Source organism: Cricetulus griseus, assembly GCF_003668045.3.
Source record: "Cricetulus griseus strain 17A/GY chromosome 1 unlocalized genomic scaffold, alternate assembly CriGri-PICRH-1.0 chr1_0, whole genome shotgun sequence".
Classification (NCBI taxonomy): domain Eukaryota; kingdom Metazoa; phylum Chordata; class Mammalia; order Rodentia; family Cricetidae; genus Cricetulus; species Cricetulus griseus.
The window spans coordinates 210737548-210751595 of record NW_023276806.1 but is presented as its reverse complement, the minus strand read 5'-3'; positions in this window follow the sequence as shown (position 1 = coordinate 210751595).

Sequence of the window (14048 nt, the reverse complement as noted above, 5' to 3'; positions counted from 1 at the left end):
GGTTGTGACCTAGACTCAGTGAGTCTAGGTTCTTACACAAGAATGAAGTCTAGGTACACATGAATTTGTCTATAGACTGAGTGTCAGGATAGGCTCCAAAGCTACACAAAGAAACCCTGTTTCAGAACCCTCCCACAAAAAAATGAACAAATCTTAGTAAATTGTCAATTTTTGGTTGGAAAGTGAGGGTCATGTAATCGTATGGCTGCTTATTTCTCTAGCCCTATTAATCTATTCAGTGGATAGGGGTGGGAACTAAGCATTTCCACTAAGTTCCCTCCCAGAACTAACATGGAAGCTTCTAGATGTTAACTGTGGGTGGTAAGAAATTGACAAATGAGATCAAATGTGTTTTTTGAATTATGAAGTCAACTACTTTTGTTTTTGTTATTCACTTGAACATGTTGCAGAAACATCTAGAACCTTTGTCTGCAGTAAGGAAGGACTGAGAAGAAAAATAACTCTGGGCTAGAAATGTATCTCAGTGGTAGAGTGCTTGCCCTAGAATACAGGGGCCTTTTATTCAAACCCCAAAACCACCAAACACACACACACACACACACACACACACACACACACACACACACGAACCTAGATTGCCTTATTCTCCCATTCTTTATACATCGTTATGTTCTGTAAGTGTTACATTAGGAAGACAATCGAATCAGAAAGGTATATTAAGGTTCCTTTGTCATTCTAGCTTCTTAGAACAATATTGTCTTCTTTATAAAACAGGTTATAGTTTGAATAAGAAACACGGGCCTCGTAGAACTGTCAGCACTCCACTTGGTGTTGGATGTACGTGCATGTAACACACTACTTTATGCTTGCTTTGACTGTGAACTTCAGCTTGTGTTCCCATCAATACTCAGGGGTATTATAACCATGAAATGAAAATGAACCACAAAACAAAGAACATTGCATGTTGAGGGCAGCTCCTCACCTCCCAGATTTCCTCCATCCCTGTATTGGACTTCACTTCTAACACACAAATTTAAAGAAGACATATAAATTCCTAAACAAATAAGCTGAGCATTAAATCAAACAGAGCCCAGTTTAATTATTGCTCACGATCAGAGTGTGGACCATTTGTTTCTGTGTTCTTGGCTTCTTATCTAAAGAGCTGAAAATAAGGGCTCACCCAGGTTTGTAAAAGGCAAGAGGAACTTATGCAAAGTGGAGCAATATTAAAGGATATAAACAGATACACTGTCAAGATTGGAAGGGGGCATCCCATGAGTAAGGGTACTAAATGGCTGAATTAGGGTTTAGGGTTTTTCTTCACAGGGTTCAAGAGAAGTTGGAGTTGGTTACCAAGGGGCAGAGTTTTGATGGTTTCCTATTTCAATTGATAGATTAAGTCATATATTATTCTTTCCTAATTCATGTGTCCCTTTTTATAATGTATCCAATGTCAATCATATTCACTCCTAATTATGCACAGACATGAGGGTAAACAAAGGAGTCTCTCTGAGATTTTACTTGAAGACAAGGTTTTGCCTTATTACATATGCACGCAATACTAGTTCACACCAGATCAGCTTTTCTGTTCCTCCTAGTCAGTTATATTGGGAATACACTTGAATAGAAACTGTCCAATTTAATGGCTACTAGGAACAGAGAAGTCTATAGTATTGGTCAGAGATGAGAGCAGGTGGGTCTAGGAGGTTATTTAAAAGGATTATTTGAGAGAAGACAGCCATCCTTCACAGTGGGAAACAGCTACTGTTGATGGCCTGTACATGATGAGGTGTAAGGTCAGGCAGTCTGCCTAGCTGCCTCTGCTTCTTGTTGATGAGTGCGTCATCACTGATGTTGTCACTGCCATCCTCCATTGTGGAAGACTAAACCTCTGTGACTGTCTAAAATGCTCTTGGAATCTTCCTTGCCTTCTTCAGTGCCAGACTGAGAATAGTGTAAGCATTGCTTTCCACAATATATAGGCAGTCTGTCAATATTCTATCTCTTAAAAATGCTGCCTGTTATACATACTATTCTCTGGTTTGTAAAAAAAAGGGGGGCAGGGGTGTCTGTTTGAATAAGTGTGAACTCAATAAATAGAGTTTGACATGATGGTGCATATCTGTAATATCAGCTACAAGAAAGCATGGGGCAGGAGTATGAATAGATGAATAGTTAGCACATTGCCTATGCTACCTAGTCAGTTCAAGGGCCAGTATAGGCAGCTTAGTGAAACACTGTCTCAAAGTAAAATATAATAGAACTAGGGTTGTAGCTCAGTGGTAGAGCACTTGTCTAGCAAACACAAGGTCTGGATTTTATTCTTTGTCCAGTACTGCCAAAAGAAAAGAAAAAGAGATGGAAGGAAGAAAGGGTTTCTGTTGCTTGAGGAGACACCATGCTCACAGCACACAGCAACTCTTATAAAGGAAAAACATTTAATTGGGGTGCCTTACATTTTCAGAGGTTTAGTCTATTATCATCATTTGTGTGACATGGTGGTGTGAATGCAGACATGGTGCTGGAGAAGTAGCTGAGAGTCCTATATCTCACTCACACAACAGGAAGTTGTCTGTCTCACTGCATGTGGCTTGAGAATATATGAGATCTCAAAGCCTGCCTCCACAGTGATATACTTCCTTCAACAAGGCCATACCTCCTAATATGCCACTCCCTTTGGCATCCTCTTCTTTCAAACCACCATAGGGGCTGATGGGGGCTGGATACACTGATTGCTCAACAATTTAAGTGCTTGAGTGTGGGTCATCCCCAGTGCTCACAACAAAACAAGGTGTGGCTACATGTACCTGTAAGTCCAAGTCTGGGCCAGTGGAGACAAGAGGATTCCAGGGATCACTGGCCAGCCAACCTAACTTCAGCAGCAAGATACACATTCAGTAAGATATCTGATCTCAAAAAATAAGGAACAAAACAATAAAGAAAGACATTAAACCTTGACCTGAGGCATGTGAGAGCTAGCATAAAGATTGACCTTTAGTCTTCATCCAGCAGCTGGTGGAAGTGGAAGCAGACACCCACAGCTAATCACTGAGCTGAACTGGAATCCAGTTGCAGAGAAGAATGAGTGATGAGCAAAGGGGTCCAAACCAGGCTGGTGAAACCCACAGAAACAGCTGACCTGAACAACAGGGAGCTCTTGGTCCCCAAACTGATAGCTGGGATACAAGCATGGGCCTAATCCAGACCCCAGGAACATGGGTTTCAATGAGGAGACCTCGGAAATCTACGGGACCTCCTATAGTAGTTCAGTACTTATCCCTAGCATAGGTGTGGACTCAGGGAGCCCAATCCACATAGAGGGATACCCCCTGAGCCAAGACACACAGAGGTGGGCCTAGGCCCTATCCCAAAAGATATGATAGACTCTGATGACACACTGTGGAAGGCTTCACCCTCCCTGAGGAGCAGAAAGGATATGTGATAGGTAGGGTTTTAGTTGTGGGGGTGGTCGGGGAGGAGGGGAGGGAGTGGGAACTAGGAGTGACATGTAAAACAATCTTGTTTCTAATTCAAATAAAAAAGGTGGAAAAAAAGATTGAATTAGTAGGAAATACTGTATTAAAATCTCCACATGCATTATTATTTCATTGACATGTTCAGCCTTTCTGGCATTTCCCTTTACTCTTTACTGTTTCTGAACAAGGACACAAATATTTTCTTAAATCATGAATCTCATTGTTCTGTAATCTTTGTATATCTGTCACTCTCCCCCCCTCCCCCCCCCGGCAAAAAAATAACCAACAACAACAATAAACAAAACAAACATACTTGCCTACCAATCTATTTACTGAATCTCAATCTGAAAGTTCCCTGGATTTTAGTAAAATGAACTATATGTGTCTGAAAGCCTAAATCCAAGTTAAAATAACAGCTTCCTTTTCATCAGTGAAAGACTGTTGTCACCATGGATTTGCTCATGGACACATAGTCATTTCAGTAACCTGTGAGTAAATGTCAAACACGTGCTGGAATATGGTGTAGACTCCAATGTCTTTAGTAGACATTTCTCCCTGCTCTAGGCATCCATCATGCTTGTAGCTGAGTCTCTGCCAATGGACTGAGCCTTCTATTCTAGTCGTTAAATACAATAAACATGCTTTTCATGGAGAGTTTATCAATGTCGAGTTATAAACACCAACTGCTTCAACCAAAAGACAATCTTTCAGGTGGTCAAGATCTTTATTTATGTGAGGCATGGGGATGGGCACCTGTAATTAGAACACTTGGGAGGTTAAGACAGAAGGACTGTGAGCCACATGCTAGGCAGGATTGAGTAGTAAAATTCTGACTTAAAAGAAAAATTATTCACTTATCTTCACATAAATACAGATAAGCAACTGCTTGCCTAGCTATCTGCAATGTCACTCTGAGCTCACTGAAGCTAGTTTGACTCCTCAGACTTAGAGCATACAGTTTTTAAACTTAGAGAAAGAAATACTGGTTCAATAAGTAGTAAACTACAAGCAAAAAAAAAAAAAAATAGCAGGCATCAGACACACAGACAACTAAAGAACCTCATTTCCTGTATAGAAATTTGTATAAGAATGTCACTGGCCTTACACTCACAAAGCCACTCTTAAACTTTTGGTTTCCCCTTTCTCTGTCTCTCCACACCTTACACTTCGTGTGACAGACACTGCTACTGTAATGGCTGATCTTGGTTGTTACCTCCACTACACTTAGAATCACCTAAAACCCCAGCAGTTGGGCACACCTGTGAAGGATTTTCTTGATTGGATCAATTGAGGTAATAAGGCCACACATTATGGTAGCAGCCTAAGGACATGGAAGAAATAACTGGTTTTTTTGCATGTTTTCCCTCACACTTGCTGGCATGTTCATTTATCCTGTTTCTGGGGCATTCCTTCACTGTTATTAGTACCCACTTCTTTGGGATTCCAAAGGAGATTGAAGATCATTGAAACATCCAGGCTTTTAGACTGAACAGGGACCAAATTCTTGACCTTTCCATCAGGCGACAGCCTTTAGGACTAGCTGGATCAGAGCCTGTAAAGACATGATAGATTTATTTTATCACTTTTGTTCCTCTAGAGAATCCTGACTAGGACAAGTAGGCTTCTCACTTTAACTGGACAATTTTGCTGCCAAGGCCACTGACTCATTCTAGATGGCTGTGAAGTCCTTTTCAGAAGGGAGAAGAGATGCAATTACACAATGGTCCCTGAATTTAAGCTCACATGGGGTGTCTGTCTTGGGACTTGGATTCCCACTTTGCTTCTTCAGTCCTTTCCATGGCTGAAGTCCCCTTTCCAGACCTGATTCCCTCTGTGGGAACCACCCAATGCTGGTTGTTAAGTTGGGCAGGCAACCCATCTGGCTGACACACTAACAAATGCTGCCACTTCTCTTTGTAGGCCACATGTGTATACAAGTTAAAAGTGCTGAAAGTTATTAGACATGATTTCATTTTCTTTTCCAACATCTTTCCTGCCTCTTAAGGTCGCAGGCTTATCATTAATCCACATATCTTCATACTTGACATTTCTCCCTTTCTTGGCCTCTCACCTTGTTTCCAAATGTATAAATAAGATTGAATTTGTGGTGGCTAGACTCTGTTAGAGCACAGTGTATTGGTGTTTGAGCTTGAATTATGATTAGATTGAATATTACTAAGAAATCAGGCCACTTGTATACTATACAACCCTTATTAAAAATTACTAATCTTTGGAAGCCCATTTCTCTCTCTGGTAGAGCAACCAAAATATCAACTGTTCTATACAATCATTGAGAAGATGTATAAAATCAGAACAGTATTTCCTGGGTCAGCTACTTCTCTGTTGCTATGATACAATATCCTGAAAAGAGCAACTTAAATCACAGAGTTTATTTTGGCCCACAATTCCATAGCACAGCCATCATGGTGGGGAAGTCTTAGCAACAGGAGTTTGAGAAAACCAGTCATGTTGTGTCCACAGTCAGGAAGCAGAGAGTGAGTCATCCATAAACATGTTCAATTCCCTTTCTTGATGAATATAGACCAGGATCCCAGCCAGAGAATGGTGTCACCCACAGTGGGCACACCTCAGTTAACATAATTAAAGGGCAATCCCCACTAACCATTATACATAGATGTTACTGTGCATCAGACATTTCATTATGCATTCAATAAGGATGGTTTGATGTTTATTTTCAGTCTTCAAATTCGTGAGACAGTACAGTATTTGACTCTTTGACTGTGCACAGATGGTACCTAGGAAGGCTGAAACATGCATCTCTTGCTCCTGAGTCATCATAAGAAATAGTACTTGACCTGAAGTACGTCTAAGAACAGAGGGACTATCCTTTTTCCCAGGGGCACAGTGAGACAAGGTTTCTCTGTGTAGCCCTGGCTGTCCAGGAACTCACTCTATAGACCAGGTTGTCCTTGAACTCAGTGATACACCTGCCTCTGCCTCCCCAGTGCTGGGATCTCTGGTGTGTACCTCCATTCACAGCTTGTGAATATTCTTATTCATCATGCTATGGGTTTAATTTAAGATAGTCTATATTGTGAATTCATTAAGAATTTTATTACTTTGAACTTCATGAAGATTACATTAATAATGCTTTCAATGGGTCCCAGAGATTTTATTGTGTTGTGCTTTCCTTCTCAGTTTGTTTCATTTTTTTTTCATTCTTGAGTTCTTTGACTGATTAGGCACTCAGTAATGAGGTTTAATCACCTTGGGCTTGTGTACTAAGTAGAGATTTGTTAGTTATCAATTTTAAGTTTTATTGCAGAGTGGTCAGATAGGATACATGAAATTATCACAGTCCTTTTGTATTTGTAAAGATTTATTTTATGTACCAAGATATGGTCTATTTTATACCAGCTTCCTTGTGCTGCAGAGTAGAATGCATATTACTTGGTGGGTATGTGGAATATCCTGTTAATATCTCTTAATAGGATTCCATCACTTGCAGGACCCATTCCTTATTTCAATCCCTTCCAGGTATCCTTTCTGAATCCATTGAATGTCTCCACTGATGGGGGAAATACTTCTGTGTATGTTTATCTTATTGATTGTTGAATAAAGTTCTGTTTGGCCAATGAGGCAGCAAGTTAGGCAGGACTAGGAGTCAAAGAGGATTCTGGGAAATGTAGTAGAGAAGTGGTGATCCAGGCAGGAAGTGACATAGCAAGGAGACTCATATTTAAGCAAGGAGAAACAGGAAGTGTTGCCTTTTCCTCTTCACATCCTCCAGTGGCGGGAAGGGAGGACACCTATGGAAGGTGTCCAATAAGATAAGTCTTATAAAATATGTAGATTTATGTAAATAAGACTGAGCTAACAGATGAGAAATCCTAGTCATTGGCCAAGCAGCATTTGAACCTAATACAAGTTTCTGTGTATTAATTTGGGCCCTAACTCAGGTGGGCGGCTGGCGTTAAGCACACACTTGGCAGTAGGGCTCAGCGGCTTTTGGAAGAAATATTTATTGTAACACTCCACCAACTCTCCTTTATCATCATCATCATCATCATTATTGTTATGTATACATAGATGTATATCCATAAATATTTGTAAATACATTCTACTGAGTCCATTTGTGTGCGTAAATGGTTTTAAGGCTGACCACTCTACATTGGACAATAGTAAGGGTGTTTGCAACTGGGAGAGGCTTATTCTCCCCCTAGCAATCATTAGTTGCTGTTGTGTACAGTTCTTTGCCTAGGGGTAGAACCCTTAAATTTTAGGTAAGTATCAAATAATATGACTTTTTGAGGCTTTATCAAACACCATGGTGTTATTTGCCCATCCTCCCTCCTGTCCTTCTGCATTGACCTTCCTCCTCCATGTCCAGTTAGAACCCCTCCCCTTTATTCCATCTCTCACTTTTTATCACCCGTATCCTGTTATTACCCTCCAAAGGTACCCACATCTACAGTCTCTTTGTTATTTCCTGGTTTCTGTGATTTCTCCATGTTGAGTACTCACAATTGAGAATTTGGATTTCGGGAGTACAAATGAAAAAGAGCATGGTTTTTATCTTTCTGGATCTAGGTTACTTCACTTAATATTGTCTAGGTCTATCCATTTGCCTTCAAATTTCATTTCATTTTCTTTACTGCTAAGTAGTCTTCCAATGTGTATATGTCTACATGTTCATTATTCATTGACCTGATGAATGACATTTAGATTATTTATATTTTCTATTATGAATAGAGTGTCAATAAACATTATAAAGTAAGTATCTTTGGAGTAGGTGTCATGTACTTTGGACATGTGCCAAGTCATATGGTTGACTTACTTTAGCTTTTTGAGAGTTCTCCGAATTGATTTTCAGAGCAGTTATACCAATCTACATTCCCAAAAAGAGTGAATGAGGGTTCCTCTTTCCCCACATCCTCAAAAGCATTTGTTGTCAGTTATGATATGTATCTTACAATTCTGACCAGTGTGAGATGAAATCTCAAATTTCTTTTCATTTCTATTTCCCGAATTGCTAAATATGTTGAATACTTTTTGAGGATTTCATAGCTATTTCTATTTCTTCTATAAAGAATTTTTTTTTTTTTGGTTTTTTGAGACAGGGTTTCTCTGTGGCTTTGGAGGCTGTCCTGGAACTAGCTCTTGTAGACCAGGCTGGTCTCGAACTCACAGAGATCTGCCTGCCTCTGCCTCCGAGTGCTGGGATTAAAGGAGTGTTCCACCACCTGGCTCTATAAAGAATTCTTGACCATGAGTCTGGCCACAACTCAGTCTTGCCCACCCCACACACCCTCAGCCCTTCTCTTGAGGTGAGTGTGAGTTATGAATGGGCCCAACTCCCACCATCCCCTCCTTGGAACTTCCTGAGTCTGCTCTTCGTGTAGTGGACCTGCCCCTGCAGGACAGATCATCTGGAGTCTAGAGACACCTCAGTCTTAGCCCTCCTCTGCCCACAACCCTCCATTCGAGTCTTGCCCCCCCCACACACACACCGTCCACTTGAGTGAGGAGAACACCAGGAGAGGCTGGACCATCCAGAGTTGCCAACATTCAAGTCTTTGTCTGCCTACCCCAACGGGAGACCAGAGGACAGGGAGAGAACCCACCTGCACCCACTCGAAGAAGGGATGGGAAGATGACAGTATAAGAACACACTCAACAACAGAAAGAACAATATGACACCACCAGAATCTAGGGACTCCACACCAGTAAGACACGAAAATCCCAACATGAAAGCAGCAGCAGAGAACAACCTCAAAAACAACTTTATGAAGATGATAGAAACCCTTAATGAGGAAATGAGAAAATCCCTTAAGCAAATGGAGAAAAAGACAAACCAAAAATTAAAGAAATAAACAAATGTCTTAAAGAATGCAAAGAAAGCCAAGGTAAAACAACCAAACAGGTGAAGGAAACAATTCAAACAGTTCAAGCCTTCGAGAAAACCAACAAGATAGACAAATCTTTATCCAAACTAACCAAAAGAGAAAGGTAGATCATGCTAATTAACAAAACAGAAATGAAAAGGGGGACATAACAACAGACACTGAGGAAATCCAGAGAATCTTCAGGTCATACTTTGAAAACCTGTACTCCACAAAATTCTAAAATTTAAAGGAAATGGGCAATTTTCTGGATAGATATCACTTACCAAAATTAAATCAAGAGCAAATAAGCAATTTAAGTAGACCTTTAATCCCTAATGGGATAGAAGCAGTCATCAAAAGTCTCCTAACCAAAACAAAGGCCAGGGCCAGATGGTTTGAGTGCATAATTCTACAGGAAATTCAAAGAAGAGCTAAACTAAATAGAAAATTCTCAATAAAGGAATCTGAAATGGTTGAAAGATACTCAAAACAACTCTGAGATAATGGTAAGATGGTAATCTTACACTGGCCATAATGCCTAAAATCAGTCTATGCTGGAGAGGATGTGGAGAAAGGGGAACACTCTTCTATTACTGGTGAGAGTGCCAACTTGTGTGGTCACTTTGGAAATCAGTATGGCAGATTCTCAGTAAAATGGAAATCAGTCTACCTCAATATCCAGCAATTCTACTCTGGGGCATATACCCAAAGAATGCACATTCATACAAGGACATCTGTTCAACTATGTTCATAGCAGCATTGTTTGTAATAGCCAGAACCTGTAAGCAACCTAGATGCCCCTCACCCAAAGAATGGATGGATAAATTGTGGTACATTTACACAATGGAGTATTTCTCAGTGGAAAAAAAGCAACTAAATAACGAAATGGGCAGGCAAATGGAAGGAACTTGAAGAAACCATCCTGAGTGAGGTAACCCAATCACAGAAAGAAAAGCATGGTATGCACTCATTCATATATACATATTAGACATAGAGCAAAGGACTACCAGCCTACCATCTACACAACCAGAGAAAGTGAGAAACAAGGAGGACCATAGGAGAGAGAAACACATGGTCCCCAGAAGGGCAAAGGGACAAGAACCCCTGAGCTAATTGGGGAATTGCCATCCTAGAGACTTCATTCAAGAGCTGATCTAAGCAGAATTAGGCATCCACAGCTAAGCACTGAGCCTCCTGGAATCCAATTGCAGAGACAGAGGAGGGATAAGCAAAGGAACCAAGACCATTCTGGAGATACCCACAGAAACAGTTGACCTGACCCAGTGAGAGCACAAGGTCATAAAGATGGGGAACCAGCATTGGACCAAACCAAACCCTCTAAATGTGGGTGCCTGCTAGGAGGCCTGTGCAGTCTATGGAACCTCTGACACTGGAACCAGTATTTATCACTAGTGCACAAAGGAACCCATTCCCTGTGGAGGGATACTCTCTCAGCCCAGATACATGGAGAAGGGCCTAGGCCCTCCCCCAAATGATGTGACAGATTTTGATGATCCCCATGGAAGGCCTCATTCTCCCTGAGGCGTGGAAGAGGGGTAGGATGCAGGATCAGTGGAAGGCAAGGGAGCATGGGAGAGGGAACTGAGATTGATATGCAAAATAAGATGTTTTCTAAATTAAATAAACAGAAAAGAAAAGAAGCAAGAAGAAACTTTGTGTTGCTGCTTCAATCCCATTGATTTTCTTTATGTATTTTTTAAATTTTACCTTTTGTGTATATAAGTTGTGTGTGTGTGTGTGTGTGTGTGTGTGTGTGTGTGTGTGTGTTTTTGTGCTCACACCTGCTTGTTTTATGTGTATCACATGCATTTAGTGCACCACATGGAGGCCAGAAGAGGGAGACTTATTCCCATGAACCTGAGGTTACAAACAGTTGTGAGGTAACAGGTACAAGGTGCTGGAGACAGAACCTGTGTCTCTGCAAGAGGCAGCCTTGGACATCTCTGCAGTCACAAATTGTTTCCATATTCTTGAATTAAATCTGGTAGGTCATATTTTTCTGGAAATTTATCCATTTATCTTGGGCTCCTTTTTTTTTGAGTTTGAGGTAATACAAGTTGGCAAATTATTTTGTAATAGAGAAATAATCCTAAAATTCCCATGGAAGGACAAAGGACCCTCAAAACTAGGACAACCTTTAGAGAAAAAAAGAACAATACTGTAGGTATCATGATATTTGACTTCAAATTATATTGCAGAGCCATAATAATAAAACAGCATGGTGTTGACTCAAAATAGCACATACAGATCAATGGGATAGAATGGAAGAGCTAAAAATAAACACAGAGAACTAACTATAGACACTGGAAAAATGATGCCAGAGAGCCTGATATCTACATGTAGAAGAATGAAACTCTTTATACATTTCACGCAGCACAAAAGTCAACTCACATGTATGAAATACCTCAATGTAAGACCTCAGACACTGACACTGCTAGAGAAAATACAGACAAAGCACTTCAAAATACAGGACACATGAAGATGTTCTGTAAATGACTGCCAAGAACTGACAAATTGCCTTGCCTGAAATTAAAAGGTTTCTGCACACTAAAAGAAACAACCAGTATACTGTAAATGCAGCCTACAGAATGGGGAGACTCCTGACAATTATTTGTCTGACAGGACATCAATAGGGAGGATATGTAAAAAATCTCCAACAATTAAATCCACAACACCCCATTATCCAAGCCATAATAGGCTAATGAACTGGTTAACAGGTCTCAAAAGTAGAAATGAAATGGCCAATAAACACATGAAGTTCACAGAATGGCTGCCATCAAGAACTCCATAAATGACAACAAATGCTAATGAGGAGAGGGAAAACTTTATACAACCCCTGGTGCGATTGTGAGGTTGTGTGCCCAATTCAAAAATTAGTTTGTAAATTCCTAAAACACTAAAAGAAAAACTGCATAACAAGCCAGGTAGATCATTCTTGAGAATATTCTCAAAAGTGTCTGAGTCAACATCCCACAGAATTGCATTCATATTCATATTTCATGCTGCATTATTCACAATAGCTAGGAAATGGAATCTGTATTGTTGCTGAATTACAAAAGGAAAACATGGTACAAATATCAAATGTAATTTTATGAAACATGAAAAAACTTGAATTCACGATATTTGCAGAAAAATGGGTAAAATGGAAATTAATATCTTATATAAAATAAGTCAGACTCAGAAAGACAAATACTATGTTTTCTTATGTGTGGAACCTAGATTTACACTTACATATGCGTGTATATATGTCGGTCGTGAAACTAAAAAGGTGATCGTGGCGTAATAGGAGATAAACAATTTTAAGGGGAGGGGAAATAGAGAGAACAATCCTGTAGGAAAAGTTGTAGTCATGCCTGCTTAGGGGCTGGTGAAAGGTATGCCTGACCACGTCTGTGAGGGCATTGTCAGGGTGACGTAGAGTGAGAGTTGGTCAGGTGGCTGGTTTCTGGTTTCGGTTTTGATTTTCCTGTACAGACTGCTGCCACGCTGGCTGGCTAGGTCGCTCTGTAAGTAAGACTTTTTCCCATATTAATATCCCTTGTATTTCAAAAAAAAGGGGGGGGATAGCATATGGGAATGAATACTTTGCATTGGTATGGATTTTCATTTATTGATGCAATTTTAAGGTCAATTTTGTGATATGTATGTCTCCTTTTGTTTAGGCATTGTGTTTATACAGATCTTTTAAAATGATATGCATAATTAAATACAGGTTATGGTCACCTATAATAGTCAGAACTTATAATTAGGTTACTTAGGTCTTCTAGATATACAGAAATATATTTGAGATGGATAGGTATTCTTCAAACGTTTCAAAGACCTACAGAAATATGGCATTTAAATGATTTAGGATTTTTCTTGGCAGTGAGACACAACTTCTCCTGGAACACCAATTATGTCAAAAAGGAGAATGGCCATAGAAGAAACTCGTTATGGAGTTTGCTTTCAACATGGCAAGATTAGCCATTTGGGCAAGAAACTGCTCTTGCCTGGACTGGTTGTTGCTGTATAAACTGGACATACAGGACCCACAAGAAAATGACTGCTGAACTTATAAAACAAGACAGTATTGAAGGGTTCCTGTTGAAATGGAGAAGTGTGCCAGACACACTGTGGCCTATGGGCTGAAGATGGATGCCCCAATGTTACAGAGGAACTTGGGTGACTGTCCAGGTAGCGAGATGTGTCTGTCAATTCTAGAGTATATATATTATCCTTCTGTGGTCTTTGATAGAGTTGAAGACAGATACTATGGTTATAGTTTTCTTCAGTTATTATAAAAGATAAATTATCCTTCTTTTTATTAGACAGAAAAGAGGAGATGATGGGGAATGTGCTGTGTATGTTCATCTTATTGATTATTGAATATAGTACTTGTTTGGCCAATGAGACAGCAAGTTAGATGGGACTAGGAGTCAAAGAGGATTCTGGGAAATGTAGTAGAGAAGTGGTGATCCAGGCAGGAAGTGACATAGCAAGGAGACTCATATTTAAGCAAGGAGAAACAGGAAGTGTCCCCTTTCCCCTTCACATCCTCCAGCAGCGGGATGTGTGCCACCGGCAAGAGAGGGCACCAGCGAAAGGCATCCTCTATAATATAAGTCTTATAAAATGTATAGATTTATGATGATTAAGACTGAGCTAACAGATGAGAATCCTAGTCATTGGCCAAGCAGCATTTGAACCTAATACAATCTCTCTGTGCATTAATTGGGGCCCTAACTCAGGCAGGCGGCTGGCATAG